This window comes from Bos grunniens, chromosome 19 (assembly GCF_055505025.1).
Source record: "Bos grunniens cultivar Pamir isolate PY7600 chromosome 19, Bosgru_T2T1.0, whole genome shotgun sequence".
Classification (NCBI taxonomy): domain Eukaryota; kingdom Metazoa; phylum Chordata; class Mammalia; order Artiodactyla; family Bovidae; genus Bos; species Bos grunniens.
This window is the reverse complement of record NC_141183.1, coordinates 52,120,898-52,140,331: the sequence shown is the minus strand read 5'-3', so window position 1 is coordinate 52,140,331 and position 19,434 is coordinate 52,120,898. Positions and strand designations below refer to the sequence as shown.

At 38.4% G+C, this 19,434-nt stretch overlaps 1 protein-coding gene across 8 annotated transcripts in view; it reads left to right on the top strand.

The window, feature by feature from the left end:
• The window catches only part of BRIP1 (BRCA1 interacting DNA helicase 1), a 182,236-nt gene that overhangs the window by 123,621 nt on the left and 39,181 nt on the right, over positions 1–19,434 (top strand). The gene's annotated exons all lie outside the window — the stretch shown is intronic.

The window sequence follows — 19,434 nt, the reverse complement described above, 5'->3', positions numbered from 1 at the left end:
ATCAAACTCATAATAGTGATTATGTATGAGAAGAGAAAGGAATGATTTTGGAGGTAGTTATCAGGGACCTTATTAACTAGTTAATATTAGCTACTAACTAGCTTAACTAGTTATCAGGGACTTTCCTGTCCCCAGTGACTTTAGCTTTTCCTATAATGTTTGTTTTACTAAAAAACAAACTGAAAGAAAATATAGTGAGAACATAATTGTTTATTTTGTTATTCTTTGAAAAAAATCTTTAAAATTAAATAGTTTTTACTTGTGAAGAAAAAAAAATGCATTTACCTTCTATTTTCTCTATCTTCTCTCACAACAGCTGTGATTCTAGGTATTGTTTATTGCACCAGTCTTGGGCTTCTTAATGCTTTCTTTCCTCAGGATAAGTTCTTCCCAGGCAACATCTCAGTCTGTCATTGAAAAACAAAAAAAAGATACCGGTGACATGCTCTGACATTCCTCAGTCATGGTCTTGCTTGTCTGTGCTTATCTGAAATCCAATGGCTCTAGTTATATAAAAGAGCAAAATCACAGAAGCTTCAGTGAGGTCTGCACAGGGAGGAGGAAGGTTATTCTAAAGTGGTTATTCTAAACCACCCCTAGTGGTTCCTAAAGGGGGCAAGTAGATGGACCCAAGAATAGTCTAAGCTGCAGGATCAAGGGACAGATGAAGAGGAAAAGTCTTTACTGGAAAGACTTGTAAGGGAAAGTATATTTCTTGATGCTGTATTTCTGGGCCAGTCCTTCCTAACAAACAATTCTAAAATTCAGTGGCTTGAAACACCAGTCATTCACTGTGGGTCAACATCTATGAGGGTGGGGTGGGCAATAGATGATTTCAGCTGAGCTTAGTTGCCTTGCTATGGTTTGACCAGCATAGGTTGAGTTCAACTGGATCAGCTCTGCTGTACATGTATCTCATCCTTTGTGAACCAACAGACCAGCCAAAACATGTTATCATTGCAATGGCAGAGGTGCAGGAGGCAAGCTTGACTGTCTAAGCAATTATCAAACACCTACCTCTGTCACATTAGCTAACACGTTGCCTAAAGTATGTCACATGCACAAGCCCTAAGTCAGCAGTGGTTGGGGGTGGTGGTGGTGGATATTTTCCATTACATATGATAAAGGGCTAAGAATAAGGACTCCAAAATGAAGTCTTGGCCTTTAAAAAAAAATAATAATAATAATTAAAGCATGTTTATGGCTTCCCAAAGCCTTTGACTGTGTGGATCGCACTTCTGAAAGAGATGGGAATACTAGACCACCTGACCTGCTTCTTGAGAAACCTATATGCAGGTCAGGAAGCAACAGTTAGAACTGGACATGGAACAACTGACTGGTTCCAAATAGGAAAAGGAGTACGTCAAGGCTGTCCCTGCTTATTTAAATTATATGCAGAGTACATCACGAGAAATGCTGGGCTGGAAGAAGCACAAGCTGGAATCAAGATTGCTGGTAGAAATATCAATAATCTCAGATATGCAGATGACACCACCCTTGTGGCAGAAAGGGAAGAGGAACTAAAAAGCCTCTTGGTGAAAGTGAAAGTGGAGAGTGAAAAAGTTGGTTTAAAGCTCAACATTCAGAAAATGAAGATCATGGCGTCTGGTCCCATCACTTCATGGGAAATAGATGGGGAAACAGTGGAAACAGTGTCAGACTTTATTTTTTTGGGCTCCAAAATCACGGCAGATGGTGATTGCAGCCATGAAATTAAAAGACGCTTACTCCTTGGAAGGAGGATTATGACCAACCTAGATAGCATATTCAAAAGCAGAGACATTACTTTGCCAACAAAGGTCCGTCTAGTCGAGGCTATGGTTTTTCCTGTGGTCATGTATGGATGTGAGAGTTGGACTGTGAAGAAAGCTGAGTGCCAAAGAATTGATGCTTTTGAACTGTGGTGTTGGAGAAGACTCTTGAGAGTCCCTTGGACTGCGAGGAGATCCAACCAGTCCATTCTAAAGGAGATCAGTCCTGAGTGTTCATTGGAAGGACTGATGCTAAAGCTGAAACTCCAGTACTTTGGCCACCTCATGCAAAGGGTTGACTCATTGGAAAAGACTCTGATGCTGGGACGGATTGTGGGCAGGAGGAGAAGGGGACGACAGAGGATGAGATGGCTGGATGGCATCACCGACTCGATGGACATGAGTTTGAGTGAACTCCAGGAGTTGGTGATGGACAGGGAGGCCTGGCGTGCTGCGATTCATGGGGTCGCAAAGAGTCGGACACGACTGAGTGACTGGACTGAACTGAACTGAACTGATGGCTTCCCTGGTGGCTCAGATAGTAAAGAATCTGCCTGCAGTGCAGGCAGGATATAAGATATCCTGTCATCCCCTTCTTCTCCTGCCTTCAATCTTTCCCAGGATCAGGGTCTTTTCCAATGAGTCAGTTAGGATATAAAAAATACAAAAGTTTGAAATTTTAATAGAGTCCACATTATGTTTTGCTGTTTCTGCCTGTGCTTTTGGTGTCATATTTAGTAAGCTGTTGCCAAATCCATGGTCATGCAGCTTTGCCCCTTATGTTTTTTTCAAAGAGTTTCATGGTTTTAGCTCTTAAATTTAAAAATTTGCTCTATTTTGAGTAAATTTTTACATATATTATAAGATGGATCTAGCTTCTTTATATCTAAAATGAGTCTCTTTTAGACATTATATTATTGGATTATATTTTTTAATTCATTCTGCCAATCTCTGCCTTTCCATTGGAGAATTTAATCCAGTTAAAGTAATCATTCTTAAGGAAGGGCTTAGTTTTACCATTTAACTGTTTTCTGCCTGTCTTTTGTGACTTTTGTTCCTCAATTCCTTTTTGTTTAGCCTTTTTTTTTCTATTGTTGTATGGTATTTTGATTCCCTTCTCTTCTTTTGTATATATTTTTAGTTATTTTCTTACTGTTACCTTAGGGGTTAGAAGTAACATCTTAATCTCTGTCTCTCCCTTTTTCTGTTACATAGATTACACCTTTATACATTGTATGCCATTAGCTTAATTTATAATTATTCTTTTATGTATTTTCCTTTTAAAAAGTTGCAAAACAAAAGTTCAATAATATTGGCTTTTATATTTACCTATGTAGTAAGTTTTACCAGTGTTTTTTTTTTTTTTTTCAGTTTTGAAGGCACATGGTGCTCTGCTTTATTTTTTTTTTTTTAATATTATAACTTTAAAAATTCTTTAATAGAAACACTGAAAAACAGCAAACATCCTTTAAAAAGGAATTTATACTTCCTAAAGTACATACTTAGGACTTCCCTGGTAGCTCAACTGGTAAAGAATCTGCCTGCAATGCAGGAGACCCCAGTTCGATTGCTGGGTTGAGAAGTTCTCCTGGAGAAGGGAGAGGCTACCCACTCCAATACGATTGGACTTCCCTGGTGGCTCAGATGGTAAATAATCCGCCTGCAATATGGGATACCTGGGTTCAATCCCTGGGTTATGAACAGCAGAGACATTACTTTGTGGACAAAGGTTCATCTAGGCAAAGCTATGGTTTTTCCAGTGGTCATGTATGGCTGTGAGAGTTGGACCATAAAGAAAGCTGAGCGCTAAACAATTGATGCTTTTGAACTATGGTGTTGGAGAAGACTCTTGAGAGTCCCTTGGACTGCCAGGAGATTCAACCAGTCAGTCCTCAAGGAAATCAGTCCTGAATATTCATTGAAAGGACTGATGTTGAAGCTGAAACTCCAAAGCTGAAACTTTGGCCACCTGATGCAAAGAACTGACTCACTGGAAAAGACCCTGATCCTGGGAAAGATTGAAGGCAGGAGAAGAAGGGGATGACAAAGAATGAGATGTTGGATGGCATCACCGACTCGATGGATATGAGTTTGAGCAAGCTCCAGGAGTTGGTGATGGACAGGGAAGCCTGGTGTGCTGCAGTCCATGGGATTGCAAAGTGTAGGGCACAACTGAGCTTCTGAACTGAACTGAAAACATGTATTTACACTGTCTTCATTATAGTGTATTTTGTGTGTGTGTGTTAGTCACTTGGTTGTGTCCGATTATTTGCAACCCCATGGACTGTAGCCCACCAGGCTCCTCTGTCCATGGAATTCTCCTGGCAAGAATACTGGAGTGATAGTCATTTTGTTCTCTGTTATATTTTAGTGTTTATAAATATGATTTATAGTCTGTTGGATGGGGTTCCTCAAAGATAAGGACAATTTCTTAACTATCTTTGTTTCCACACTTAAATATTGCCTTGGACTATAGTGAGTGTTCAGTAAATTAGTTTAATTAAGGATTAGATATAAAACCATTTACCTCAGGCTGGGACTTGAACCCGTGTGCCAGGACTCGAACCCATCCAAAACCCTGCTTGGGAATTGAACCCACAAAGCTGGGACTCAAACCAAGCTAAAACCCAGTTTGGTACTCTAATCCACATGGCTGGGACTTGAACCTGGCCAAGACACACAGTCTTCCAAATGAGTTCACAGACCTGGTTTTAGGACCTGATGAATCTCAGGTTCTTGATGTCTCATTGCAGAAAGAATTCAGTGAGAGACAAAGTGATAGGTTAAGAAGTGGATTAATTCAGAGAGAAATACTTCACAGACAGAGTGTGGGCCATTGCAGAGGGTGACTGTGACCTTGAAATGTGGTATGGTTAGCTTTCATGAGCTGGATAATTTCATAGGCTAATGAATGGGTAGATTATTCCAATCATTTAGGGGAAGAAATGGAGATTTCCAGGAACTGGGCCACTGCTCGCTTTTTGGTCTTTGATGGTCAGCCTTGGAACTGTCATGGCGCCTCTGGATATGTCATTTAGCTTGCTGATGTGTTACAGTGAGCATATACTAAGGATCACGGTCTAGTTGAAACTGACTTGTCTACCATCTTGGACATAGTTGGTTTTAATCATCATTTTATGTTGGGCCCTCAGGCTATGTCATTCTTGCAAAGGTTGTGCCCTGCTCTCTTTCCTCCTGTTTCAGATGTTTATTTTTTAATATAGTTTAAATCTTAAATATATACTTTTATATTTAAATATGTTTATTATAACTAGTAAATATATGTTAAAGCAAAATTAATTAAGACTAAATTTGTGTGTGCTTAGTCACTCAGTCATGTCCAACTCTTTGCAACCCCATGGACTGTAACCCACCAGGCACCTCTGTCCATGGGATTCTCCAGGCAAGAATACTGGAATAGGTTGCCATGCCCTCCTCCAGGGGATCTTCCTGACACAGGGATTGAACCCAGGTCTCCTGCACTGCAGGCAGATTCTTTACTATCTGAGCCACTAGGGAAGCCCAGGAATAATGAGTGGGTACCCTATCCCTTCTCCAGGGGATCTTCCTGATCCAGATATTGAACCAAGGTCTCCTGCATTGCAGGCAGATTCTTTACCAACCGAGCTACCAGGGAAGCCCAAAACTAAATTTAAATATATTTTAAATAAGTTATCAAAATAGTATTTGGTTTTGTTGCTTATTTTACCTGACATTAAAAAAAAGAAAAACAGTCCTTCATTCCTAGACTCTTTAATTAAGGCATGATAATGATAGTGATCATTATTAGATGATGAGTAGGACAGTAGTAAACATTCATATATAACATAATAAGGCAGTACAGTGTGTTGTTACATCATAAATCATTAAAGGTGTTATGAAGGTAGTACTCAATTCCACTAGTATTTTACAGCCTATCTAACACATAGTAGAATATGTTAGTAGAGAGGGTATATTGATTATAGTGGCCCTATTTGTTCTACTGCCCTGTTACAAATTACCACAAACATAGTGACTTAAAACAACACACATTTCTTACGTCACAGTTTCCATGGGTCAGGAGTGTGGGCATGGCTTAGCTGGGTCCTCTGCTTATGGTTCCACAAAACAGCAATCAGTGTGCCAGCTGGGCTGCTTTCTCATCTGGGTCTTGGGATCTTCTTCCAAGCTCATTTACGATGTTGGCAGAATTCAGTTGCTTATAGCGGTAGGACTGATCCAGCCAAGAGCTGCTCTCATGCCCTGCTGGCTGCTTGGAATTCCTTGTTGTGTGGTCGCCTTAACAAGCCCTCTCACAGAATGTCAGGTTACTTCTTCAAGGCCAACAAGATACTGTCTAGCTCCAGTCTCCTAAGATGGAATCATACAACAACATAAGAGGAATAACTTCCACACCTTTACCTTATAACATGGTCTGATCAAGGGAGTGACTACCCCATTGCTCTTGCCATATTCTGTTGGCCAGAAGCAAGTCACAGGTTCTGCTCACACTCAAGGTCAGAGGGTTATACTCTCTGGGAATCACCCCAGGCTCTGTCTGCCATTTATTTTCTATAAAATGAGATGATGAATTAAATGATTTCCGTAAATGGTTTTTCCAAACCTAAAACAATACTTCAAATTACTGGACCGTAAATTAGGACTTTTCAGTTTTCTTTTACATTAATACTTAATCTACCATGCAAAATAAGTAGAAATTGTTTATAAATAAACATCTGAAGTATTTTATCTTATGGAAATGAAACAATCTATTTCTGCCTTATTTTCTCTATTGTTTCATTTGAATTTGAATTCATATTTTAAAGAGTTAAGGTCAGTGTCTGAGTTACAAAAGTGATCTGAGTGGGAAAAAGAAGGCAATGACATTAATTTTATGATACTAAATTTTTTCTTCTTAAATTTGAGACAGATTATGGAAGTAAAAATTAAAATATAGTTTAAAATACTAACTTAAGACTCTTGTAGTCTCAATTGCAGAGTTTGGCTTTTAGAGAAGCAGGAAAATGTATGTTAGAGCCAAAAATATGACTTCTTTGGCTGTGACCAGGATTTCCTCTTCCCACCTTGGGGACTAGAAAGTAGAGGTAGGAAAATTTCATTTTGGAGCCAAGTGTGACTTGTTTAGTTCAAGTCATAATTTATGGCACATACCTTAGGGACCTGAAAATAAAGAAACCCACTATGAAATGTTGATAATGGGCCACTCTGAAGGGCACGCATTAAGCTAACTTTCCCAGTGAGGATTTTTTTCACTTCCACCTTTCCCACATGCTTCTGATCATTCTATAAGGACATACTTAATCGTGTAATAGCTGAAAAGAAAACTTTCTGTGCACTAAAGCAAAGTATTTGAGGGGCAGGAGAGTGAACCAAAACCTTTATATGATTAGATGGTGGTGGAAAAATAACTGAAAGAAAAGTTGTTTTCTTCTAATGCAATTAAGTCACAGTATAACAACACTGCCCTTTCAGTGGGTATCTAAAGCAAATCCTTTGGCCAATTAGTATGATCTAAAAACTTATAACAGCCTTCAACTTTATAATTCAGGCATCCACATCTCAAACTGGTGGCATGGTGTCATAATTTGTGAGATGTTATAAGGTACAGTATTTAGATTTTAAAGTTCCATTTTATTTGCATTTATTTACATTTTTATCCTTAACACAGTTTAATAGTATAAAAAATATTCTCCCTTCATGGGTATTGTGCCTTTTTCCTCTGAAGAAAAATTCATGAAGCCATGTCATGTACCTAAAAAATTTTATGCTTTAAAAATGTTCAAGTTGGTATCTTAGACTTCTACAATAGGTTTAATAAAATTTGATGATAATATGCAGTATCAGAAAAGCAGTATCAGAACAATGATTAAAATAACTGAGATAATAAATTTTATATTTGTGTATTATTTTGCTTTAGTAATATAGTATGTTGCATTAACAAGCTAGATTTCATTTGAAAACTATTTAAAATTCAGTTGGTGATCTTAGTATTGGCATATGATAATCATTGTGAATTCCTTTTTTCATTTAGGAAACTTCTTTTAGTCCTGAAGGTAACTGAACTGAACTATTTAAGTATATTATTTTTTAATCAACTTTGAAAAATTACATTAATGATTGAAAAATACCAGCATCTATTTTAATTTTGTTGAATTATTGACTTTTTAACAAACACACATAAATTTATAAGCTTCCATGCATTCTTGGCAGTTTTATAAACCTCAGAAAAGGGCTATTATCCATTGCTTGCCCTAAAGGATGACAGCATTAATGAAATTGAATGCACAGTAAACCAGTGCTTTCAAGCGTCAAAATATGATGAGGTGATGGCAGTATTAGAATTCTTGAATCTGATATTTCTTTTTAAGTAGATTGATGATGTTCCTTCATTATTCTTGTTGCTTTGGCAGCAGTGTGAATATTCCCGAGTAGATGAATGAAGGCAGGAATGCAAGGGATATCAAGACAAACTTGATTTCAGAAACAAAAACTTTTCCTAGTAATTTTGAGTAGATTCATATATTCCTTTTGAGTCACTTTCATCATTGTGTTAATGATCTTGAGTGTTTTAGCATTCATTTATTCATTTATTAACAAACTGTCACAATTTGTACTAAGTATAGTCACTGACTCGATGGACGTGAGTCTCAGTGAACTCCAGGAGTTGGTGATGGACAGGGAGGCCTGGCGTGCTGCTATTCATGGGGTCGCAAAGAGTCGGACACGACTGAGCGACTGATCTGATCTGATCTCTGATAGTCAGTGCAAAAATGAACAAGATGCCATTTTTAATGATGTCTGTAATTTAGTAAAGGACTTGAATATGTAACAGGATGTTTTGGTTGGATAGGATCTGGGTGTTCTGATGCTTTAGGGAAGGTGAAGTTGAGTAACACCTTTCACCTCCCAGCTAGATATCCATTTACTTTGGCTGATTTGGGTAAAGTAGGTGGAGGAGCCAGAGAAACGATATTTGAATCTTGTCTACATTGAAAAATACATACATTTGATAAAATGGAATGGCCTCATCAAAGCCAGTTTATAAAACTATTCAAATTATTAAGACTATTCAGAATAGTGAAACAGTTATTTTTTAATATCTGGCTAGAGTATCAGGTACTTTGTAGACTGGTGACATGGTGATACACTCACAGATTATAGCCCCTTGTTTCGTGGAACTTACAGTCTAGTGAGGAATACTGAAATTAAAATAATACAGAAACACTTAATTACAGTTGTGATGAAGGCTGTAAGAAAAAAGTCACAGGAACTATGAGAATGTATAACAGGATCCTGACCTAGTCTTTGGGGGTAAAAGAAAGACTTCCTGAGAAAGTGATATTTAATCTGACATAGGAAAGAAGGCTAGGACTTATGTAGTTCAGCAGAATGGATAAGACTATTCTCAGCAGATAGAACAGCATATGCTAAGGCCCTCAGGTGGGAAAGATGATAGCTCTTCCTAGGAATTGAAAGAAGTGGAGGTAGAGAGTGAGTTGGGGAGAATGGCATGTGAATTGAGGCTGGGAGACTTATTCAGAGAGCCAAATCATTTAGAGCCCTGTGTGGCATTTTAAGGATTTGAGACTTTATTCTAAGCTATGGGAAACCAGATCCAGGAATAGTCTGAAGTCAGAATGTAGTGGAGTTGTATAATATAGCATCTGATACAGAAACCCACCTGGATCTAAACTTGATAATAATATGTGGTTACCCAGGGGAAATGGCTGTGTATATAAACTTAAAAGGCTTAAATTCTAACATTTAGGAGTCCAGCAGCTTGCTGTTGGAATTGTTGGAAACATTTAGGCTAAATCACAGATATGGAAGAAAAACCTAGTCACTTCTGAATGTCTAGAATAAGTTTATCCTCATTACTGAAACTGTTTTTTCCTATTCAGAAAACTTTTTTCCAGCTTTTTTTTTTTTCTTTTAAGATAGTTTGGCCAAAAGTATTAAAGCAGATTGTAAGTAAACCTTGAAATTCAAAAATTAAAATCTAGTTTATGCCTAATTATTCCACCTACATTGACAACTTATAATTTGCCTTGCACAGAGAAAAATGAGATAACCAAACTTTGTTCCCATCTCTCCTGAAAAACAAAAATTAAGATATAAAATAAATGGATGAACTGCTGAGGTATTTTTAATTTTTAAAAATTTCCCATATTTCTTAAAGGAATGTTTTGGGTTTGGGGGAAGAATAATTTAAAAATCACAAAATTTTCAGTAAGTCTGGTTGATAGCCTTTTCTTCCAATACTCATATCATTGTATTTTCTTAGGGAAAAAAGCCATGCCTGAATATCGCTAGAAATTAGACCTTTGGATAATTAAAAAAGTTTTTTAAAAGCTTTGTTTTTTGAAAAATTCTGAAGTGCTTTTCCTGTGTTAATCTTGTTCTTTGGTGAGAACAAGCTATTTTAAACCTTTATATTTTACTTTTTTGCTTTCATGGCAGGTTGAAAGTTTTAAATGTACATTTATCACCCTGGGGACTTGTAAAATTGACTCGACTTCTGTTGGCACAGAGCATAGTCAGCAGCAGCACCTCAAGGGAAGTGGTGAAATTAACTTCTCTGAATATAATTTTAATTTTTTTCCATCAGACAGTAGTTTAGTTGTAGTGGGTTTTAATCAGTTTACTTTGTAGATTCTGTTAAACCCTACAGAGTGCAGATACGAGATGGGCTTTAGATGAGGGGGTCACTTGTTTGTTTGTTTGTTTCCCAATTATAAAACCTCCTAGGTTGACTCAGTGATAAAGAATTTGCCTGTCAGTGGAGGAGGCACAGGAGACGCAGGTTCAATCCCTGGGTTGGGAAGATCCCCTGGGGAAAGAGATGACAACCCACTCCAGTATTGTTGCCTGGAGAATCCCAGGGACGGAGGAGCCTGGTGGGCAGCCGTCTATGGGGTCGCACAGAGTCAGACACGACTGAAGTGACTTAGCAGCAGCAGCAGCCCCAGGGTGCTAGGGAGTATAGTAAAGTATATTTTAAGTCATAGTATAATTTTCTATTGCATCAAAATAATCAGGTTTGTTCTTTACAGTTGCTTAATAGAGTCTCTGAAGCTTGGCACTGTTGACATTTGGGGCAGGATAATTCTTTGTTGTGAGCAATGCCCTGTGCATTGTAGGATGTTTAACTGCATCTCTGGACTACATGCCAGCAGCAAGCCCTTCTCCCCCACCAGTTATGACAACCAAAAACGTCTTCAATACTGCCAGTATCTTCTGGTAGATAAAATCACTCTCAGTTGAACACCCTTGCTATATATAGTGAAATATACAAGTGTATGCCATGAATTAAAATGGTCAATCTGCATTTGTTTTTTAATTACTTTTTTTAGCAAGTTGGAAAAAAATCCAGTCAAGCTTTTACTAAGAGCCTGATTTATATTAGGTTAGCGGAAAAGGCAATGGCACCCCACTCCAGTACTCTTGGCTGGAAACTCCCATGGACGGAGGAGCCTGGTAGGCTGCAGTCCATGAGGTCGCTAAGAGTCGGACTTGACTGAGTGACTTCACTTTCACTTTTCCCTTTCATGCATTGGAGAAGGAAATGGCAACCCACTCCAGTGTTCTTGCCTGGAGAATCCCAGGGACGGGGGAGCCTGGTGGGCTGCCGTCTATGGGTTCACACAGAGTCGGACACAACTGAAGTGACTTAGCAGTAGCAGCAGCAGTACAAAAGTAATTGTGGCCTCGAACCATGAATTTTAAATCTCAACTAGGCTCAGATACATCTTTATTAATCAAAGCAGGAACCATTACAATCAACACATTTTGCAAAGAGAAATAAGTTTGTTTGTTCCTGTAGCATAAAAATCCATGCTTCGGGATTCAACAAACTTTTGGAAAGCATTTTCTGTATCCTGCTGGTTGTGGAAGTGTTTCCCCTACAAAAAGTTGTTGAGATGCTTGAAGAAATGGTAGTTGGTTGGCAAGAGGTTAGGTGAATATGGCGGATGAGGCCAAACTTTGTAGCCCAAGAGTTGGGCTTCAACTTTTGAAGCGTTGGTTGTGTGCGGTGCAGTTGGGCATTGTCATGGAGAAGAATGGGCCTATTCTCTTGACCAATACTAGCTGCAGGCATTGCAGTTTTTGGTGCATCTCATCAATTTGCTGAGCATACTTCTCAGATGTGATCTTTTGCCAGGATCCAGAAAGCTGTAGTGGGTCAGACCAGCAGCAGACCACCAAACAGTGACCATGACCTGTTTTTGGTGCATATTTGGCTTTGGAAAGTGCTTTGGAGCTTCTTCTCAGTCCAGCCACTGATGTTGCTGGTTGTCATATAAAATCCACTTTTCATCGCAGGTCACAATCTGAGAAATTGCTTGTTGTTGTGTAGAATAAAAGAAGACAACACTTCAAAACAACGATTTTTTTTAATTTTCAGTCAGCTCATGAGGCACCCACTTATCAAGCTTTTTCACCTTTCCAATTTGCTTCAAATGCCGAATGACCTTAGAATGGTCAACATTGAGTTTGTCAGCAGTTTCTCATATAGTTGTAAGAGAATCAGCTTCGGTGATTGCTCTCAGTTGGTTGTTGTCAACTTCCAATGACTGGCCACTATGCTCCTCGTCTTCAAGACTTTTATCTCCTTTGCAAAACTTCTGGAACCACCGCTGCACTGTGCGTTCATCAGTCATTCACGGGCCTAATGCACTGTCCATGTTGTGAGTTGTCACCTCTGCTTTACAACCCATTTTGAACTTGAGTAAAAAATCGTTCGAATTTGCTTTTTGTCTAAAATCGTTTCTGTAGTCTAAAATAAATAAAAATAAACAGCAAGTAATGTCGTTATCAAAACAACATAAAGCGAGAAATGTGAATTGAAATGATGTTTAACAAAACCACATTTAAGAATGTATACCAGTATCAAACGGCAAAGTTCAATAAAGCAAAACCGTAATTACTTTTGCACCAGTATGATAAAAAGCAGTAGATAGTTTCTTATATTAATAGCATCTTGTCTTTTACCCCTTTACCAGCCCCTACTTCTGAGAAGCAGTGACTTTCACTTCTTTTATCTATTTCATCTGATATTTACCTCCATATTTTATCTTTATTTGATCAATTTCAGACAGTAACTGTTTACTTCCTATACGAGAGAAGATTTTAGCTCACTTACTCCACCTTTCCCTTCTTTACATCCTCCCAATATCATTATATCACAGTTTTTAAAATTAAATACATAATCAATATTCACATTATCAAAACTATGAAAATATTGTTCACGGTAGTCAAATGATTTCCTTCCTTCAGCTTTTTTATTTTTTTTAAAAAGTTCTTTAAAGAAATCTTCAATAAATCTGTGTAGCACCACTCAATACAATTTCCTATGAAACCTGCCAGGTGATAGGTCAATTCTTTTCCTCCCCTGAAGATATCTCTTCCGGAGCCTTCCAGTCTCCTCCTTCAATCAAGACTTAAGCTGCTCTTTAAACTCTCTTAACTGCCAGTATCCTGAGACTTCCCTTTACTGTCATCCTAGGAATTTGATTTGCTTGTCTTCTGTGTTGGTCTCCAGTTTCCTGGGTCTCAGATCTTCCTCCTGTTTTTTTTCTTCTTTCATCTTTGTGGTTACATATTTTCCAGTAGTTCCCATTTTCATCCATTTCCTCAGCCTCTCTGGACTCCTGCTGGCCTAACTGCCTTCTTTCCTATCAGTAGCTCTGGGGGTGCTTTGGTTTGAACTTTCACCTCTCTGCTTAGTCATTTGTAATTTGTCCATATGCTTTTCACAGTCATGTATTTGGGTTTAATTTAGCAGATGTCTTAGTTTAATTGAAAATGAAACTATTTCTCTTTCTTATTTATCTTTTAATTTGGGCTCAATTTTTAAGAGGCAGAGAAAAAATTCCTTTGCCTTCCTGAAATCAGAGTCTTCATTACTCTCTAAGACAAAGTATGAGATTTTGAAGTGCTCTGAACCCACGTGCTTTCTTTCCACACTCACACATTCACATTTGAGAAGCTCTGAGTCAAACATTCCTAACAATAATATTGCAAATGTAGAAAATAATAAATGTTTTTTCAAAGTCTAACACTTATGTTTGAAAGGTATGTTTGGATGTAATAATAAAAATCCCAAAGAAAGGCAATGCCAAAGAATGTTCAAACTACCGCACAGTTGCACTCATCTCACACGCTAGCAAAGTAATGCTCAAAATTCTCCAAGCGAGGCTTCAATAGTACATGAACCGAGAACTTCCACATGTTCAAGCTGGATTTAGAAAAGGCAGAGGAACCAGAGAGCAAATTGCCAACATCCATTGTATCATAGAAAAAGCAAGAGAGTTCCAGAAAAGCATCTACTTCTGCTTTATTAACTAGGCCAAAGCCTTTGACTGTGTGGATCACAACAAACTGTGGGAAATCCTTTAAAGAGATGGGAATACCAGACCACCTGAGAAATCTGTATGCAGGTCAGGAAGCAACAGTTAGATCTAGACATGGAACAACGGACTGGTTCCAAATAGGAAAGGAGTACGTCAAGGCTGTATATTGTCACCCTGTTTGTTTAACTTACATGCAGAGTACATCACACACAATGCCGGCTGGATGAAGCACAAGCTGGAATCAAGATTGCCAGGAGAAATATCAACCTCAGATATGCAGATGACAACACCCTTATGGCAGAAAGTGAAGAGGAACTAAAGAGCCTCTTAATGAAAGTGAAAGAGGAGAGTGAAAAAAGGTGGCTTAAAACTCAACATTCAAAAAACAAAGATCATGGTATCTGGTCCCATCACTTCATGGCAAGTAGATGGGGAAACCATGGAAACAGTGAGAGACTGTTTTCTTGGGCTCCAAAATCACTGCAAATGGTGAATGCAGCCATGAAATTAAAAGACACTTGCTCCTTGGAAGAAAAACTATGACCAACATAGACAGCATATTAAAAAGCAGAGACATTACTTTGTCGACAAAAGTCATCTCGTCCAAGCTGTGATTTTTCTAGTAGTCATGTATGGGTGTGAGAGTTGGACCATAAAGAAAGCTGTGCACCAAAGAATTGATGCTTTTGAACTGTGATGTTGGAAAAGACTCTTGAAACTCCCTTGGACCACAAGGAGATCAAACCAGTCAATCCTCAAGGTAATCAGTCCTAAATATCTATTGGAAGGACTGATGCTGAAGCTGAAACTCCAATACTTTGGCCACCTGATACGAAGAACTGACTCATTAGAAAAGACCCTGATGCTGGGAAAGTTTGAAGGCAGGAGGAGAAGAGGAAAACAGAGTATGAGATGGTTGGGCGGCATCACTGACTTGATGGATATGAGTTTGAGCACCTCAGGGAGTTGTTGATGGACAGGAAAGCGTGGTGTGCTGCAGTGCAGGGGGTTGTAAAGAGTCAGACACAACTGAGTGACTGAACTGAATAATAAAAGTCTAGATGGCAAAAGTATCAAGACTCATTTGTTGGGCTGTAGAGGTAATAAACAGAGTTTTAAATGTATTTCCAGAGCTTTCTAATGTTCATGTAATCTTTTTCTTATGTGCACATTTTGTCTTGCTTGTGCTCATCTTTAAAGATCACAGCATTTAAGTATCTGAATCTGAGCCTCCTCTCACTGGGATTAGCTTCTACTTCCTATGCCAGCCATTGCCACTAAACCTTTGTGCCATCCTCCCACAGTCTCAGTGCTTAGTTCTGCATCCACAAGCTTCTTCCATGAGAGACCTCTTTATCTTAGAATGTTGTTTAGGAATAGGTACAGGTTGCTGATACTTGCTGATCGCGGCACTACTCATCCCTCTTAACAAAACCTCTAAATATTGGCACTTTCCTTTAAGAGCCTAGGGTTCCACTTCAAGTCTCATGTTGCTCTCTTATGTAAGACAATATTTCATTTTGTTGGTTGTTAATGCTAGAAGGGTTTTATTCATAGTATTTGGCTCTTGTATGTGTCTTTAACAAGGGAAGCTCTAGATTGTAAGATATATGTAAGAAATAATATTTAGACTAATAGAGGACAATCATGTACTCATTCTGTAGATTACACCACTAACATGTTTTATATAGTTCTCTTCAAATACAGCACATAGGTTGCAAAGTGATCAAAAAGAATTTTGAAGGATATTAAGGAGTGCTAATGTTAGTTATGATTTTTCAGAAAAATTAAGATCAATTGCAGAAGTCATTTAGAAAAAAGAAGGTATGTTTCAAAACTGAACACTGGTTTCTATGTGTCTGCTGCCAATGTACATATTTTCATTGATATTTAATGAAAAAATGGCCACTCCATAAGCTGAAGAAACTTTTGAGTCACCTAAAATAATGTGTACTTATATTGAGTAGTATAGGTTAAGTGCCTTGAGAGAGAGTTGACCCAAGTGTCAAAATTCTGATTTGAGATGAACAGCCTAAGGCAAATGACCTCCTCTGTCTGTAAGTCCTATGACTTATTGTCATTTACATGCAACTGTATGTTGCAACAGCCTGTAATGCCCACCCAAGCCTATATTGTTTTTTAGATATATGGGATTATTTAATGACTCTTCCAACCCACTTTTCTTTTTTTTTTTTTTTAACTTATTTCTAATATATAATGCTTTAGTGTTTCATGTCCATTGCGATTTATTTCTTGATCCAGCTCTATGAGGTAGAGTGGGCAGGAATTATTTTCTTCCATTTACAGGGGAGAAAACTGAGAAGGGAAGCTAGATGGGATACTGTAATTTACCCAAGGTCAGAAAGTGAAAGTTGCTCAGTCGTGTCCGACTCTTTGTGACCCCATGGACTATACAGTCCATAGAATTCTCCAGGCCAGAATACTGGAGTGGGTAGCCTTTCCCTTCTCCACAGGATCTTTCCAACCTAGAGATCAAAGCCAGGTCTTGTGCGCTGCAGATGGATTCTTTACCAGCTGAGCCACAAGGGAATCCCAAGAACACTGGAGTGGGTAGCCTATCCCTACTCCAGCGGATAAGGTCAAACAACTAATAAATGTTAAAGCTTTACCCCTAAGACATGTGCTTTTTCCATTATATCTCCTTGCTTCAAATATATATATGCATGGTATTTTCTAGAGATGATAATTTAAGCATTTTCAGGTTTATCTGGGTAATATTTTGTTATGGATAGCCTAACTTGATAGTTTTAACAAAGCCTACTTTTCTTAAGAAAAAAATTTTTTTAACTTACCCCTTAATAGAATTTTTTGTTTTTGTTGTTTAGTCACTAATTAAGTCATGTCTGACTCTTTGTGATCTCATGGACTGTAGCCCTCCAGGCTCCTCTGTCCATGGGATTTCCCAGGCAAGAATACTGGAGTGGGTTGCCATTTCCTTCTCCAGGGGATCTTCCCAACCCGGAGACTGAACCTGTGTCTGCTACATTGGCAGGCGGATTCTTTGTGTGTGTGTGTGTGTGTGTGTGTGTGTGTGTGTGTGTGAGAGAGAGAGAGAAAGAAGTGCTTTTTATTATAGAATACCTTGTTCTATGTTCACTGTTTCAATGATGAAAGGACTCTGAACTTGTAAGCAAACTATGCCATGACAATTTTTTATGTAGAGAAGTTGGTTAAAACACAAAATCATATTCTGATAAATTCACTTTAAAATGTTTTTCGCATCAAAGGCTTAAAATAGTTACAATAGTGTGTTCTCTTGTTCCTCAGGAACACAAGGATGATTTTGGACTAGATGAGAAACATTGAAAACAAGCACACAGAACCACCAGCGTCCAACTGTGTGGTCTAGAGAAAAGTTTCCTGAGTGTGTCTGAGAGGGTGGGCTGACTGTCGGCTGTACCTGAGTTCAGCAGCAGCTGCAGCGTAGTTCTTTAGCAGATTCCTTCTGTAAACTTAGGTCTTTGAATTTAACCCTTTGGGAAGATTTGTGCAGTGTGAGTCTTTGATATCTTGAAAATTTCACAGGAGAGAGGAAGAAAGTTCTAGTTATTCCAGAAGCCACTGGTATAAATCATGCTGCTTCTGTGAGGTCAACTGATCAAGAGTTGTAAGGTGTGTGATAATCACTGAGTGAGTGGCTTGCCCTTACACACTCAAGGGAGCCAGCCTAGTGTGGGTGATGCTCGATGGCATAGCAAGAGTTAGGGCTGAGGAAAACTGGGTGAAAGTGAAAGTCGCTCAGTCGTGTCCGACCCTTTGCAACTATACTAACTCTCCAGGCCAGAGTGCTGGAGTGGGTAGCCATTGCCTCCTCCAGGGGACCTTTCCAACCCAGGGATCAAACCCAGGTCTCCCATATTGCAGGGAGGTTCTTTACTAGCGGAGCCACCAGGGAAGCCCCCTTCAGAGAATATGCATATAGCATTCATGCTAAGCTCAGGCTTATCAAGAGTCAGGACTTCCCTGGTGGCTCAGTCGCTAAAAATCCAGCAGGTGGATTTTCTACTGCCAAGACACCAGGAAAACCCCCTTTAAAGAATTAGCGTATAGTTGTTCATATGAGAACTTTCATGTCTTAAAGGATTAACTATCATTTTTCTTTCTTTTACTAGAAAAATATTCATTTCTGCTTTTTTCCTGGGCTCTTGTCTCTTTTTAAAAAAATTTTATGTTTTTATTTAATTTCGGCTGTGCGGGGTCTTTGTTGCTTTGCATGGCTTTTTGTAGTTGCAGCGAGCAGGGGCTACTCTAGTTGAAATGCTCAGGCTTCTTACTGCGGTGGCTTCTCTTGCTGCAGAGTGCAGGTTCTACTGCACAGTCTTCAGTGATTGCAGCACATGGGCTCAGTAGTTGCGGTACACAGGCTTAGTTGCTCCATGGGCATGTGGGGTCTTCCTGGATCAGGTATCGAGCCTCTGTCTCCTGCATTGGCAGACACATTCTTTACAGCTGAGCTATCAGGGAAGCTCTGTTCTTTTTTATATTAAAATTTTTTAGGCTATTTGTTGTAACACTTACAATTTATGGCACAAGGTTTAATATAGTTTTTCTGAAAATGTAAATTATTCAAAGCAGTCTTAAAGCATATGTCAGATAAGTTATATTACTGTTACTATGTCTTGATTCTTATTTCTTGGTAGATTATTGTGGTCAATTCCAAGTGTAGTGTAACAAGGAGAGTAAGTAACAGTTGAAAACCATGTCGTGTGTGTGTGTGTGTGTGTGTGTGTGTGTGTCTGTGGTGTATTTAGGTCTAAAAGGAAGCCTGGCTTCTTAATTCTTGGCAGAAACCCATTTTTCCCCATTAAAAAAAAACATATATACTATATTTGCTTAACTTGGTGTTTCAGAAATCTTGAAAATATGCCAGATGAAATAAAACCAGCTATATTCCTTTTATCTAGCTAAATTATTTCACATACAAGATCTTAGACTGAGTTTAGGACTCTAACCATTGGAATTTATATTGTGATACCCTGATAAAAGTGTTTACACTGTGATGATCTGGACCAATAAGTGTCTCTAATGCACAGTGTCTGTCTTCCAGATTTGGTTTGCTATAAATGTTTATATTTTAGGTTCTGTACTTTGACTAAAGATAAAACTATTCTTCTTAAGTGTTTGCTAGATAAATGTGTTTATTTTTCTGAGGCAAAGTTTTCTTAATATTTTTAATTAGTAAGTTTAGCTGACTATTTACTCTTAGTCTTATTTCCAGGCTTGAACTTTTGTCATAAGGCTTACATACAAGAAAATAAAAGTATATTCTGCCTATATTGTTTGCTTTTAGGAAGGCATTTATTACTGAA